The sequence below is a fragment of the Canis lupus genome, chromosome 32 (genome assembly GCF_048164855.1).
Source record: "Canis lupus baileyi chromosome 32, mCanLup2.hap1, whole genome shotgun sequence".
Classification (NCBI taxonomy): Eukaryota; Metazoa; Chordata; class Mammalia; order Carnivora; family Canidae; genus Canis; species Canis lupus.
In genome coordinates, this window is record NC_132869.1 from 5793093 (window position 1) to 5805466 (window position 12374).

General features: G+C 41.6%; 2 long non-coding RNA genes across 2 annotated transcripts; one reads left to right on the forward strand and one right to left on the reverse strand.

Annotated features, from left to right (window-relative positions):
- Positions 1-2375: 2375 nt before the first annotated feature.
- LOC140622611 (uncharacterized) lies at positions 2376-6122 on the reverse strand. The gene is made up of 4 exons (XR_012022297.1): positions 5873-6122; positions 5495-5594; positions 2856-3068; positions 2376-2390 (listed from the first exon to the last, which is right to left on the reverse strand). It is a non-coding gene; the product is annotated as an uncharacterized lncRNA (long non-coding RNA).
- LOC140622614 (uncharacterized) lies at positions 6110-9817 on the forward strand. The gene is made up of 3 exons (XR_012022300.1): positions 6110-6643; positions 8592-8675; positions 9396-9817. It is a non-coding gene; the product is annotated as an uncharacterized lncRNA (long non-coding RNA).
- The last annotated feature ends 2557 nt before the right edge of the window (positions 9818-12374 follow it).

The following is a 12374-nucleotide window of genomic DNA, read 5'->3' on the forward strand; positions in this document are numbered from 1 at the left end:
TCTTCAGATAGTTTCACTAGTGTCAGTACTGGTTCCATCCTTTAGGTGTCCATCGTTACCAATTCAAAATGATTTCTTTCTTTTCTGATCACTATGCCTTCACACTGTTCAGCTATGCCTTGGTTCTCCTTGATTCCTAATGTATGTCATGGCTCCTAGACTAAACTGGAAACTCTTAACAGTAACTATGACTTATTTTTAATGATTGTTCTGTAGTTACTAACACGATCCTGGGTGTAGAGTAGATACAGTGCTGGCAAAGTGGCTCCTCAAAGGAAAAAGAAAGTCCTGATTTCTACCATTTGCTTATTTTTTGTGGTGTAAGTATTCCCATCATGGCTACCAGTGTGATGTCATAAGTGTGAAATTGGGAAGAGATGCCCAGAACTGGCTCTCTTAAAACTATCTCAGCCTGTTCCAGCACACCGCTGGTAGAGGATAATAAACAGGCATTTGACACCCTGTCACGTGTATTGTGTGAATATATGTCAGTAGTCTTAGAGATGAAAGAGTCTGTCAATTGACATTGACTGTCATTGACAGTCTGTCAATGTTTAGCATACATTTGAAATAGCCATCATATTCCTCATTCATTTATTTAAAAACTGTTGAGCATTTACTAGTATCTTAGGTACTGTTCTAGGCATCAGCCTCATGGAACTTGCAGCTAAATTTAAAAAAAACATATTAAGAAGCAAACAAAAGAACATAGAGATAATTATTTAATTATAAGTTTTAGTATCTGTTGGGGCGTCTGGGTGGTTCAGTCAATTAAGAAGCTAATTTGGGAGAGGTTTCTCTAAAGAATTAATACTTCAGTGGCCACCTGAAGGATAGATGAACAAGTCAAGTGGGAAGGGCACAATTGCCAAAGAGTGGTCAGTGTGTACAGGGAATCTGAGGCAGGAAAGATCTTGACCATATAAGAAATGAAGAGAAGGGCTGTGTGGCAGGAGAACAGAGAGTGAAGTGGGAGAATGGAAGAAGGTGAGGCTGGAGAGGTGGGCAGGGCTTAGATGCCTCAGGGCCTTGTAGACTATGTTCAGGAACTTGGATTCTATTTTAAGTTCAAAGGGAAATGATTTTTTATTTTCAAACAAGGAGGTGACATCATTTGATTTATGTTTTAGAGATATTACTATGATTGCTATATGAGAAATAGATCGGTGGGTGGGGTAGAGGCAGGGGTGAAATTAGAATTGGGGAGACCAGTAAGGGAATTATGGCGGCTTGGCCTAGGTAGTAGCAGTGGAGATCCAGTAGAGTGAACAGACTTGCCCCAGGTATTGGAGGTGGAGTCAACGGGACTTGATCAAGGAGCAGTCGAATGAAAGGAGTTGCCATTTACCCCAGTGGGGAATATTAAGGGGGTATCTTTTGCTTGATGGGAGAGAGAGATCCCAACAGGCAAAGATCAATTCAAGATAGAAAAGCCAGTAAAGACTAGAGGAGGGATGGTTTAAAAATAGGAGGAAAAGCCAAGAGAGTAGGTGTGCTGTCAGGGATGCCAAGATCATAATCTTTCAAGGAGATGGGAGAGAGAACTGTGTCTAAAGCTGCTAAAACGTTGAGGAAGGTGAGAAATGAAAAGTCTCTGTTAGATTTAGTAATACAGAAGTCACTGGTGACCTTTATAACAAGAGTATGTTTGGTGGAGTGGTAGGTGCTGAAGGCTGACTAGCAAAAGAGTAAATGCAGATGGCAACTCCTTAGAGAAGCTTCTCTGTGAATGGGAACTGAGAGAGAGTACAGTCCCTGGAGGAGGACATGGAACCAATGGAGGCACATTTTAAAAGATGGGATATACTGTGACACATCTGTATGTTTGGGAAAGAATCTGGTAGAGAGGGAAGGATGGGAGATTCAAAAGAGAGAAGGTAGTCAACGGCGTGAGGTTCAGAAAGACCGTGTGGGACGGGATCTGATCACACACGGAAGCAGGGGCAGTTGATAGCTTTCCACCAAGCGGTCTTAGAGACAGTTTTCCAAAGGAGTGACTAAACTATTTATGCATCCTAAAGAGAGAAGAGAACCTGTTAATCCATGTTATTTTCTTCACAAAGTCAGAGATTTAGAGCACAATGAGAATAAAGCTTTTTGGCAGCCAGATGTATCTGTTTTGTTAAATGTTACTTATTTGTTTTCCTGTTTCAGTAGAACCTAGCAATACAATTTAGGGTTTGTATGCTGGGCCTGTCATGGGGTAATGGAGGTTCTCTTAATTCTTCCTGTCGACACTCAGCATGTTCTCTGGGATGGGGGAGAGAGGCTGGTAGGTTTAGTAGAGAATAATGAAGGGATTCCCTTCTGAGAGCTTCCATTGTCTCTTAAAAATATAAGACAAGGTCATTAATTCAGATGGAGGGGACCAGATGAAAGAATCGGTGACTCTGAAAGAAAGGAAAGAGTCTGATATAGACACTGTAGAGAGTGAAAGATGGAGTTGACCTTTTTCAGGGTAAGGAAAAGCAGTCAAGTTCTTTGCAGTAAAATCTTCACATTTTTCTCTGACCCATTCCTCTGCAGGCAGGAATTAAGTTTCTGAAATTGTCTGAAAGGGACTTTCTCCCCCAGCTGGATGGGATCCCTGGAAAAGTATGTATACTTTCTCCAAGTCAGGTCCCATGGTCTCAGTGATGTGTATTCATGGGTTTTCCAAGAGGCACTCACCATCCACTCTTCCATCCTCATACTCTGTATCCCCCCTCTGCTCCTCTGGACCCCTGCTCCCCGGGCTTGTCTCATCTATTTTGTGTCAGACCCTAGCTTGCAATTGCTTCTCAAAGTGTCATCTGAGGAACTGGTGATCACCAAGGAACCATATATTCCCTCTTGTGACAGGATAAGGAACTTACACCAGAACACAAACCAACAGTTGCTAAGTGTGCTATTCAGCTGACATTGTTTTCAGAGCAAGATCTTCTCAGGGAAGGAAGCGGCTTTTTGATTTACATTGTGAGGCAAATTCCTTTTCTATTGGAGACCACTACATGCAGTTCCAGGTAGTGGTTTCTAAACCACAGATTACAGTCCACCAGTTGGTTGAGAAATCATTTGAGTGCTCAGCTCTAAGAGAGAGAGAGAGAGAGAGAGAGAGAGATCAGAGTAGAAAATACCAGTGTGCATCATATGTAATAATTGTACATGTAGTGATGGTGGATGTTCCATGAAACTTTTGTTTCAATTACATGTATATGGAGGTGTGTTTGTGGGTCTCTACGAAAAATGTATTTCTCACTATAGGTCAGAGTCCAAAACATTCCAGAAACGCTGCTCTGGTACTTCCTATTGCAACAAAATATTCTCGAGCCAAGTTTTCCTCTCCTTTGCTCAAAGAGCACATATCCCACTGTACCCTTTTTACTTCTTCTGATAGCACAATGTGAGATTTAGAATGAAGATGTTTTGTAACAGCAAAGGATCACTTTGCTGAAAGGCCTTTTGCTCCTTGCCTGGTTGGCTTTACACCCGATGCAGCCCTTTTCTGGGTTGGATTCCATCAAACAATAGTCATTTTGGAGAGGGCACATTTCATTTCTGGAACTGCTGGACCTCTACAGTGTGCCACCTGCACAATGAAACCTGAAGAAATTCTGTATGGTATATTTAAGAGATTGAAGTCAGTATGCTTTCTGAGATTCAAATACTAAGGGGTTTATAAAACCAATGAAACAAAGGACTTTGTGCCTCAGTGTGCCTGGATTGTCACTAGGTTTTCAGGAAGTGTCTCTGAGTGCTTATTGTCCTGGCTCCACTTGACCTTTGTAGACTTATGAAGATGACACCTGCATTTTTAAACAAAGCAGTACCATTAATGGAGCCATTAGCAAATGATCAGGCTGAAGGTAAGAATGTCCAATGTAGATTGTTGCCTAATATCACTCACATGCAACTTTGAAATTTGTCATCATTCAATATGTTTCTCCAATAGAATTAAGTCCTAATGAGTTACTGAGAGAGGAAAGAAGTCCTAGTATACTGAAAAAAAATGGGAGCTTTGATGTCAGACAGACTCTGGTTAAAACCTTGGTTATTAAATCTCCTTGTGTTTCAATGTCTTTATTTGTAAAAAGAAAAAATGATTATCTATATAGTTGTTATGGGAATTAGAGAAGATGTTGGTAAGTTTTTGGCCTAGTGCCTGACACATAGCAGAGGATCAATAAACAACTGCCATTGCCCTTATGTTAATAATGATAATAATAATAACCATAGATGAGGTATCAAATTTGTTTAACCATATTGAGAACCTAAAAGAGAAGCACGGTTGAAAATAAGCAATAAAGAGATACAGGATTATGGAGGAAACCGTAATGACTGGGTTTCCTTCATTTTCCATTTCAACATATATCATATTTCTCAGAGAAAACATGATCTGGGAATAAAGCCCAGAGAGCAAAATACACAAGGAGAGCACATCTTCAAATCACATCTGGCCTGGGAAGAGAGTCAGATTTTAGCATGTATTTCTAGGGACCAAAAGCTTTTATTTCTTTTATTTATACCACGGGGTAACATAATAGCTATAGAACACCTGATGGTTGGCCATCTGTTCTTCAGGAAAAAGCAAGTCAAAAGGGAGGAAGAAACATTCTATGAATGAAGTTCCTCATTTCCCTGGGCATAAGCTCGGAGCTGAGCACCCTTCCGATCTCAGCGAGTGTCAGAATGTCTGGATGTGCCATGTCCAGGGGGATTTATCACAATCAGAGAGAATAATGTGATTATGGTAAATCTCCTCATCAGTGTGGCTTAATGTTACCAGGAACTTGAGCTGATTCAAACTATGGACTCAACAGAAAATGAACATCACCAATTTGCTGAAATCTCCAGCAAACTAAACCAAAGGAAAGTGTCTATCCTATCCCCAGGAAAATAAACTTAGTAAATGGTTCTGAATCTATCTTTCAACTTATAAAGGAAATCTAGAATCATATCAATATATTTTCTAAATGGCATCCAAACAAAATTAACTATTGCTAGTTGGTCATTAAGCATATTATAATAAATATATTAGTGGTCCCAGTGTTCTGCTGATAAATGCTTAACAACACGCTCTTCAGTACATATATTATATACAGCATGTTAATTGTAAATTTCATAAAAGATTCTCACATAATGCTTTTGTTGATTTTTTTTTCTAAACTCGTGTATCCAAAATTATTCTATGGTTGCTGGTAACAAATGAGTGTAACTCTGATCTGAATGTTGGTTGATATGCTCATTTATGTTAATGAGTAATATGAAAATGAAACAAGGAAGATGCTTGTTGATGACTTTGCTGGTTCAAATAATGGCTTTTGAGACCCGGAGGAACACTTCTTCAATATTTTGTGCTATTCACAATATAATGGCTACAGACATAACACATTTTTAAGTTTAATCTGCATTGGTAACATTTTCTCCATCACTTTCTTAAATCTGGACAATTAGCAAAGCAATAATGAAGCCTTGATTTGTATCACTTGACTATCCCCATGGTGTAAATACTCACAGCATAGCTTTTTTCAGATGATCAGTGTGATGTCACTGAACGCAGGGTTGAGATGCATAGTAGCTCTCCCTTACTTGGCATTCCCACCATGCAGATGCAACTGTAAATAATAGCAAAAGCAAAGATAGTAGTGTGATGTAGTAAAAATAATTAGGAAGTGATGACTTTTGACTATTTGTTACCTCTGCTTTAATATACTTTCATCGTCAGCTTATATAATTTAAGTTTTGATAATGACTGTGTTGAGCCACTAGCGTTCAAAATTCCTGAACCTAACAATTGACTTACAAGCCTACAATGGACAGCCCCAGTCTACCACCTGTTGTCTATTCAATGCTCATCCTCCCTTCATCCTTCCTTTCTCTTCAAGTATCTCACCTTCACCACTCATGACATGGAAGAAGATGACTTTGTCCCCAGTTCTGGGACAATTGCAGCCCATCGTGGTAATCCCATTTTCTCATATAGTTGAAGAAATGTCATGTAACTCAATTCTGGCTAATAGGTGTGAGGTGAAGTCTACTGGAGAAGCTATAGAAGTCTTCACATTCCTGCAGGCATTTTCTCTCTCCAGATATTGTTACGACTGAAGGGGCTCAGGGATGGCCCCAGACATTTCCCAACCGGCCTGAGGGTGAAATCAACTCATAAAAGCAGGTAGAGCATCACAGAGAGAGGTGGAGCTGGGATCCCAACATGCCATACCTAGAGCCCACCCTGGAGTTTTTGTTTCTTTGCAGCTGGAAGTTAAGTTGTTTCTTTCCAGCTGGGAGTTTGGGAGATCTAAAAACATCCAATATAAAAGTATGTGATAAATTAGCCTCTTCAGAAGCTTGGCTCCTAGATCGGAGATGAGAGTAACTCATGGAAAATGAGGAAACAATCCAGTACAGTTGAGGAATGCCTGTTTTTTACACTGTGTGGCACAGACTCTGAATTTAAGAGGATTTTAGAGGAAAGTTTGGTCAGCAAGATGAGAGTCACCATGGACCTCTTTGTGGAAGAGATGGGGTTTGGGTCAGGTCATAAAGAATGAGTGAGATTTGAGAAAATGGGGAATAGAGTTTCATGTGACTGGGGAAGATAAACGGAGAGGCTCCCAATGATGCCACCCAGAGTCCTGTTCTGCAGGCTGCAAGCATCCTTCAGGTGAAAAAATATACTGCTTCACTTTGCAAAATACCTGAACCCATAATTTTTGTTTATTTTATACATTGGCTACCCTTTGTGGTCATTTGTGAGTCCAAACACAGACTCTGTAAAGTCCTTGGAATTTTGAAGAGCAAGGTATTACACACATACCTAACTTCATTCTCTTCTGTTCTCTTCCCTCCTGATCCTTTTGATGCTTCCTATAAACTGTCAGCCTGTCAGAGCCCACTGGTTGCATGATGGGATGTATACACTCCTGCTTTGAGGAAGGGCTACTCCTTATTTCTAACAGGCAATGGCCTGTACTTTATTTTTTCTTTAAGCCAGGTAAGAGACTCCATAGCTCTCCTTGCTATGCAAGTATTTATGCCTTTCTATTCTCATTGTTTGAGAATTCCTTCCCATTTTTACCCACATTCCCACTGCCAATGTGTATGACTGCTGTTCTCTCACCCAATCCTCAACTGTTGTTGCCTTTCATTCATTAAAAAATCTCTTCACATACCGACTCTTCTGGCAAATCTCCCAGATATATATGTGACATAAGTGGAATGCAATTGCATTGTTTCTTTTAAATTCTCTTCAAAGGGAGTGCTGGACAGTCAGCAATAGCCAGCAGGAGTTGTGAGGAGGCTGTGACAGATTCAGGAGGAATAAATGGGAGCAGAGCACTGACAGGTGTTTGAGACCACAGTTCTCCTTGCTCAGTTCCCTGCCTGCTGAGAGGCATGTATTTTTGGAGGCTGGTGACTGCTTTGCTCAGGATTATCAACCTATTAATATGAAGACAGAGGGCTTGAAATGAGAAAGACAAAGACAGTGAGAAACCTATCAGAACCAGCAATGATATTTTCACAGATTTCTCCTCAATATCCACCACAGAAATAGCCTACTTTATTCAAAATTTCGACACAGCCTATTGCACACCAGGAGTAGTCTCATAAATTGGCTTGAATTCATATCAATATTCCTTTTGGCCTTGCTGCTCCCTGACAACAATATTTCCTCCCTATGTCTGTGAAGTATGAGGTGTTCACACAGCTACTTAGTTGAGACAAACACTACAATGTTTTCAAGAGCAACTGTTTTTCGTAATTGTCATGAAGTATTTTTTAGGTCTCAGAAGGAAAATACGTACTTTTTAAATTTTATTTATTTATTTATTTTTAAATATTTTATCTGTTTATTTGAGAGAGAGAGAGAGAGTGCGCACACAAGCGGGGGGGAGCAGCAGAGGAAGAGGGAGAAGCAGGCTCTCTGCTGAACAGAAAGCCCAATATGGGACTCGATCCCAGGAGGCTGGGATCACGACCTGAGCTGAAGGCAGATGCTTAACTGACTGAGCCACTCAGGTGCCCCATACCCTTTTTTTAATGACTTGGTTTGTAAACTGGCGAAGAACCAGGCCAGTGTAGACACTGGCTATTATGGTTCACTACAGGATAACGAAGGTCCGAGTGTGAGGGCAGCTAAGAGTAGTGGGGACAATTGCAGGGTAAGACATGCAGCAAGATGGATGTACAAGGGGTATGTAATGATTAAAAACCTGTGTTTGAACCCTAGGTCTGTCCCTGACCGACAGAGTCATCTAAAGCAAATTATGTATCTTCCTGGTAACTTGGTTTCCCTATGTATAAAATGGGGGTAATAATCGTTCCTCTCTCAGAGATTTAATTATTAGAATTGAATGAGTTAATGTTTGTAAAGAGCTGGCGCATTAAAAAACTTATATGTGTTGAATACATTTTAAACACCAAAATTCTAAGTTTCACACTGTAGATATCAGCCATTGTGAATTTAAGCAGAAGATATTGGTTAGCTCACAGAATATTTCAGAGGATAGATGGGCAGACCACAGAGCTGGCTCCATGTAGACAGCACAGGCAAGGAGGCAAGACAGCATGACCCTGCAGTTTGCTAATGCCACATTGCTTCTCTCCAGCAGGAATTGTGTGGCATTCCCACCTGCTTGAGCCAGCAGCCTTTAATTCCATGTCTGGAACAGACGATGGCTGGTGTCCGGGATGAGGTAGGTTAGGGTTCATCATTGCAAGGGAGCTTATAAAATTAGAGGTAAGTGAGACCTCACAAATGTGAGGAATTCCTAATTTTAGAAATGAAAGATGCTGAGAAGTCAAAAAGAATGCTAAATAGGCAAATGACATCAAGAAATAAAGTTTAAAGGAATATTAAGGAGTGTGGGTGGCTTGGTTGGTCAAGCAGCTGACTCAACTTCAGCTCAGGTCATGATTTCAGGATGTGGGATTGAGCCCCATGTCAGGCTCCATGGAGCCTACTTGGGATTCTCTCCCTCTCCTTCTGCCCCTCCTTGCCACTGTGCACACAAATGCTCTGTCTCTCTCTCTCTTTCTATCAAAGAAAAAAAAAAGAGGAATATTAAGTGAAAAAACCAGCAATCCATACATAAGGCTGAACATATTGTAGGCTATCTACAAATACTTATTGATCAAATCTGGATGAGAAGTTGTTCTAAGGGAATGAAAAATGGATAGAAGAGAAAATCATCCAGAATTCCTTAAGGAGCTCAGGGACAGTGCGGGGAAAATACTTGGTTTTCAAATACACAATTGCCTTTGACAGTTTTTCTGTTCCTTGTTAATCTCCTCATTTCTACGACTCTACATCCCAGGCCTTTCATCTATTGCAACCCTTCTTCCCTACCCTCATCTCAAGGACTATTTCGCATCCCATTTTTCTCTTAATCAACTATTGATTAATTTTCTTGCAGAAACATTCACCAAAAATGGAGGTGGCGGCTGATAAACCATTTATGTGTGAAGTTTTCCAGGGAGCATTTGCACTTCAAGAGAAAAACAGAGCCTTCCAGCTCTGGAGAAGTGACAAAAGGTGGGGACAGTATTATGTGGCAGAGAGCTCTTCCTGTGATTTAGCTAAAGCACCTGACTACAATGCCAACCCTGCTCTGCAAAGGGCCCTTCCTCATGCTGAATGGCCACAGATGAAGCAGACTTGTCTATAGACACAAGGCTTCCAAGGGTCAACCACTGAGTGCATGCCCATCACGGGGTGGGTGAATGTACCCTTTTACTTTTCACACCATTCACCTTTTGTCCTATGAGACACAGACTTCCCTAAGGCCCAGTTCACCCCATTTTCTCCTATCCTAAAGATTAAAAATAGCACTCTCTTCAATGACCTCAATAATTTAGAACCCATGAATAAGTCATTTGCCCAAGAGACTACACCGGGGCTTCTATTTTTACTTATAGTCTCTCACCAAGCAAAGTGACCTCTCCCAAGGAGCCAACATTGACACCCACTGATCTTCTGGCTTCTCAGGGAACAACCCAGGCAATACCTGCAATGCAGAGCCTTTTCTCAAGGGCAAAGATGGACCAATAGGTGTCACTGGCTGCAGAATGTGCATAACCAAACATGAACTTAGCATATCTGCCTTGCTCAGAACTCAGAGCAGCCTAGAGCATGCCCCAGGAGGAACACTTTCTATAAGGTAGGGCAGGCAAATGCAGCGTACAGTAGTCTTCCTTTGGGCCCCTTCTTCCTTAAGATACCATTCTCTAAATATTGGACCTCAACAGAAGAGCAGTACGATAGCTCAGGTCCCTAAACCCTTGGGGTTGCTCCAGCCTCCTACTACATGCCTCCTTCATCCACCTTCAATACACATTCCTTTGCCCTATCTCATCTATGTACTACTTTCAGGAAGGTCCAGTGGTCACTGAGGAGGCTCTACCTCAGTCTTTTGACCACCGCTCTATAAAAACAAGTTTGATCTTTTTCCCCTCCATATTGTCATACCTAGGGATTGTTCTAGTTCCCCTTCTTCAAGCCGTAGGATTCTGTTATAAGCCAGGTGCTGGATTGGGTAACCTCAAAGATTCCATCTATAATTCTAAGAGAAAGTTGAAGTGGGCCTAGAAGAATTCATTGGGTTTTGTAGAGAGGAGACATAGAGGGACAGCTTTCCACATCATGTTAGTGAAGGATAGTGGTAGGAACAGAAGTGGCTTATCCTGGAGTGGATAAATGGATCTCTCTAGTAGAACAAAGGGAACATTCCAGAAAATCGTGAAAAATGTGGGCCCAGAAGACTGGGCCAGGTTATTGGATACCTTAAAACTCAGGCAGAGGATTCCAAGTTGGTACTATAGGCAAGAAAAAACCATTGTCATGATCCTGAGCTGGGTAATGCTAGGAGGACACCGAGTCTTCCCAGTGATCATTGCTGGTAAAGGTGAAACATCCCTCCCATTATACACACAAAGAAAATGAACGTCCCTGAGGCCTAGATGTGTAGCTCAGATACAGGAATGCAAGGCAGTTCTCTTTCCTTTCACAGTTCTCATTTCTCTATAAACCCTTCTCACTCAGATCATGACAATGTGGTTTGCTAGATGTTCCAGAGGCTGCTAATGAGATGCAGCTATAATATATTCACTTCATAGTCATCACTAGAAACAGACTACCCTCTTTCCCTGCTGCATTTCTCGGGTGCCTGTGGGGGGCTGGCAGTGTGGGCTGAGGGGGTCCTGGGTGAGGCCTGTCCTCATATAGGCAGCTCATCACTGCCCCTCAGGCCTTCAGTGAATGGAGGAGACATGGACCTCTCACTGCCACAAAGCCTGAACGAACATGGAAAAAGCATGCAGGAGGGAAACAGGAATGTTTGAATACAGGAATAGTTTGGGAACAAAAAAGAGAAACCCAGAGACAGACTTAATTACTCAAAGGGCATCTAACCCAAAGAAGAGGAACCAGCATTCTGTGTAACATCAGACAGGACAGAATGAGGAAGAAGCAGAGCTTAGAGGGTGGTAGGACTGATGCTATCTTCACAGGTAAGCTTGCTTCCTGGCAAGGGCTGGTAACAGGCCCAGTTACCTAAGAAGGTTGTGAAATCTGCCTGCAGGTCTTTTTTTTTTTTTTTTTTTTTTTTGAAGATTTTATTTATTTATTCATGAGAGACACAGAAAGAGAGGTAAAGACAGGCAGAAGGAGAAGCAGGCCCCTATAGGGAGCCTGATGCCTGGACTGGGGATCACACCCTGAGCTGAAGGCAGTCGCTCAACAGCTGAGCCACCCAGGCATTCCTACCTGCAGGTCTTTAAAAGGAGCTCCAATCTCTATTTTCCTGGACGAGCAAAGAAGTGACATAGTATGAGATGAGAAGTTACAGTAGTCAGACTTTCAAAGCCTTTCCTTTTTTTTTATCTTAAAATTTTATCTATTTATTCATAAGAGACACACACAGGGAGAGAGAGAGAGAGGCAGAGACACAGGCAGAGGGAGAGGCAGGCTCCATGTGGGGAGCCAGACACGGGACTCGATCCTGGGTCTCCAGGATCATGCCCTGGGCTGAAGGTGGTGCTAAACCGCTAGGTCACCAGGGCTGCCCTCAAAGTCCTTCCTTTTTTTTTTTCTTTTTTTTTTTTCAAAGTCCTTCCTAATTAAGTAATCATGTCTCTTTCTTTTTAGTTGAATTAAACTAACTTAGTTCAAATGGCTTGCACATGGTTAAGATCTGGGGTGTTTTGTATGTGTGCTCTTGTTCTTTATCCATTCATTTTTTGAGATTCTCCCAGGCCCATCTAACTGCCTTTAGAAGGCCACACTTGACTCCCCCACATCTTAAGAAACCCACCATGCTTCCATATTCTTTGTACAGTCTTTGCCACAATTTAAATAACTGAGCACAAACTGTCCTGTAGTCTTTATTGTTGGCCAA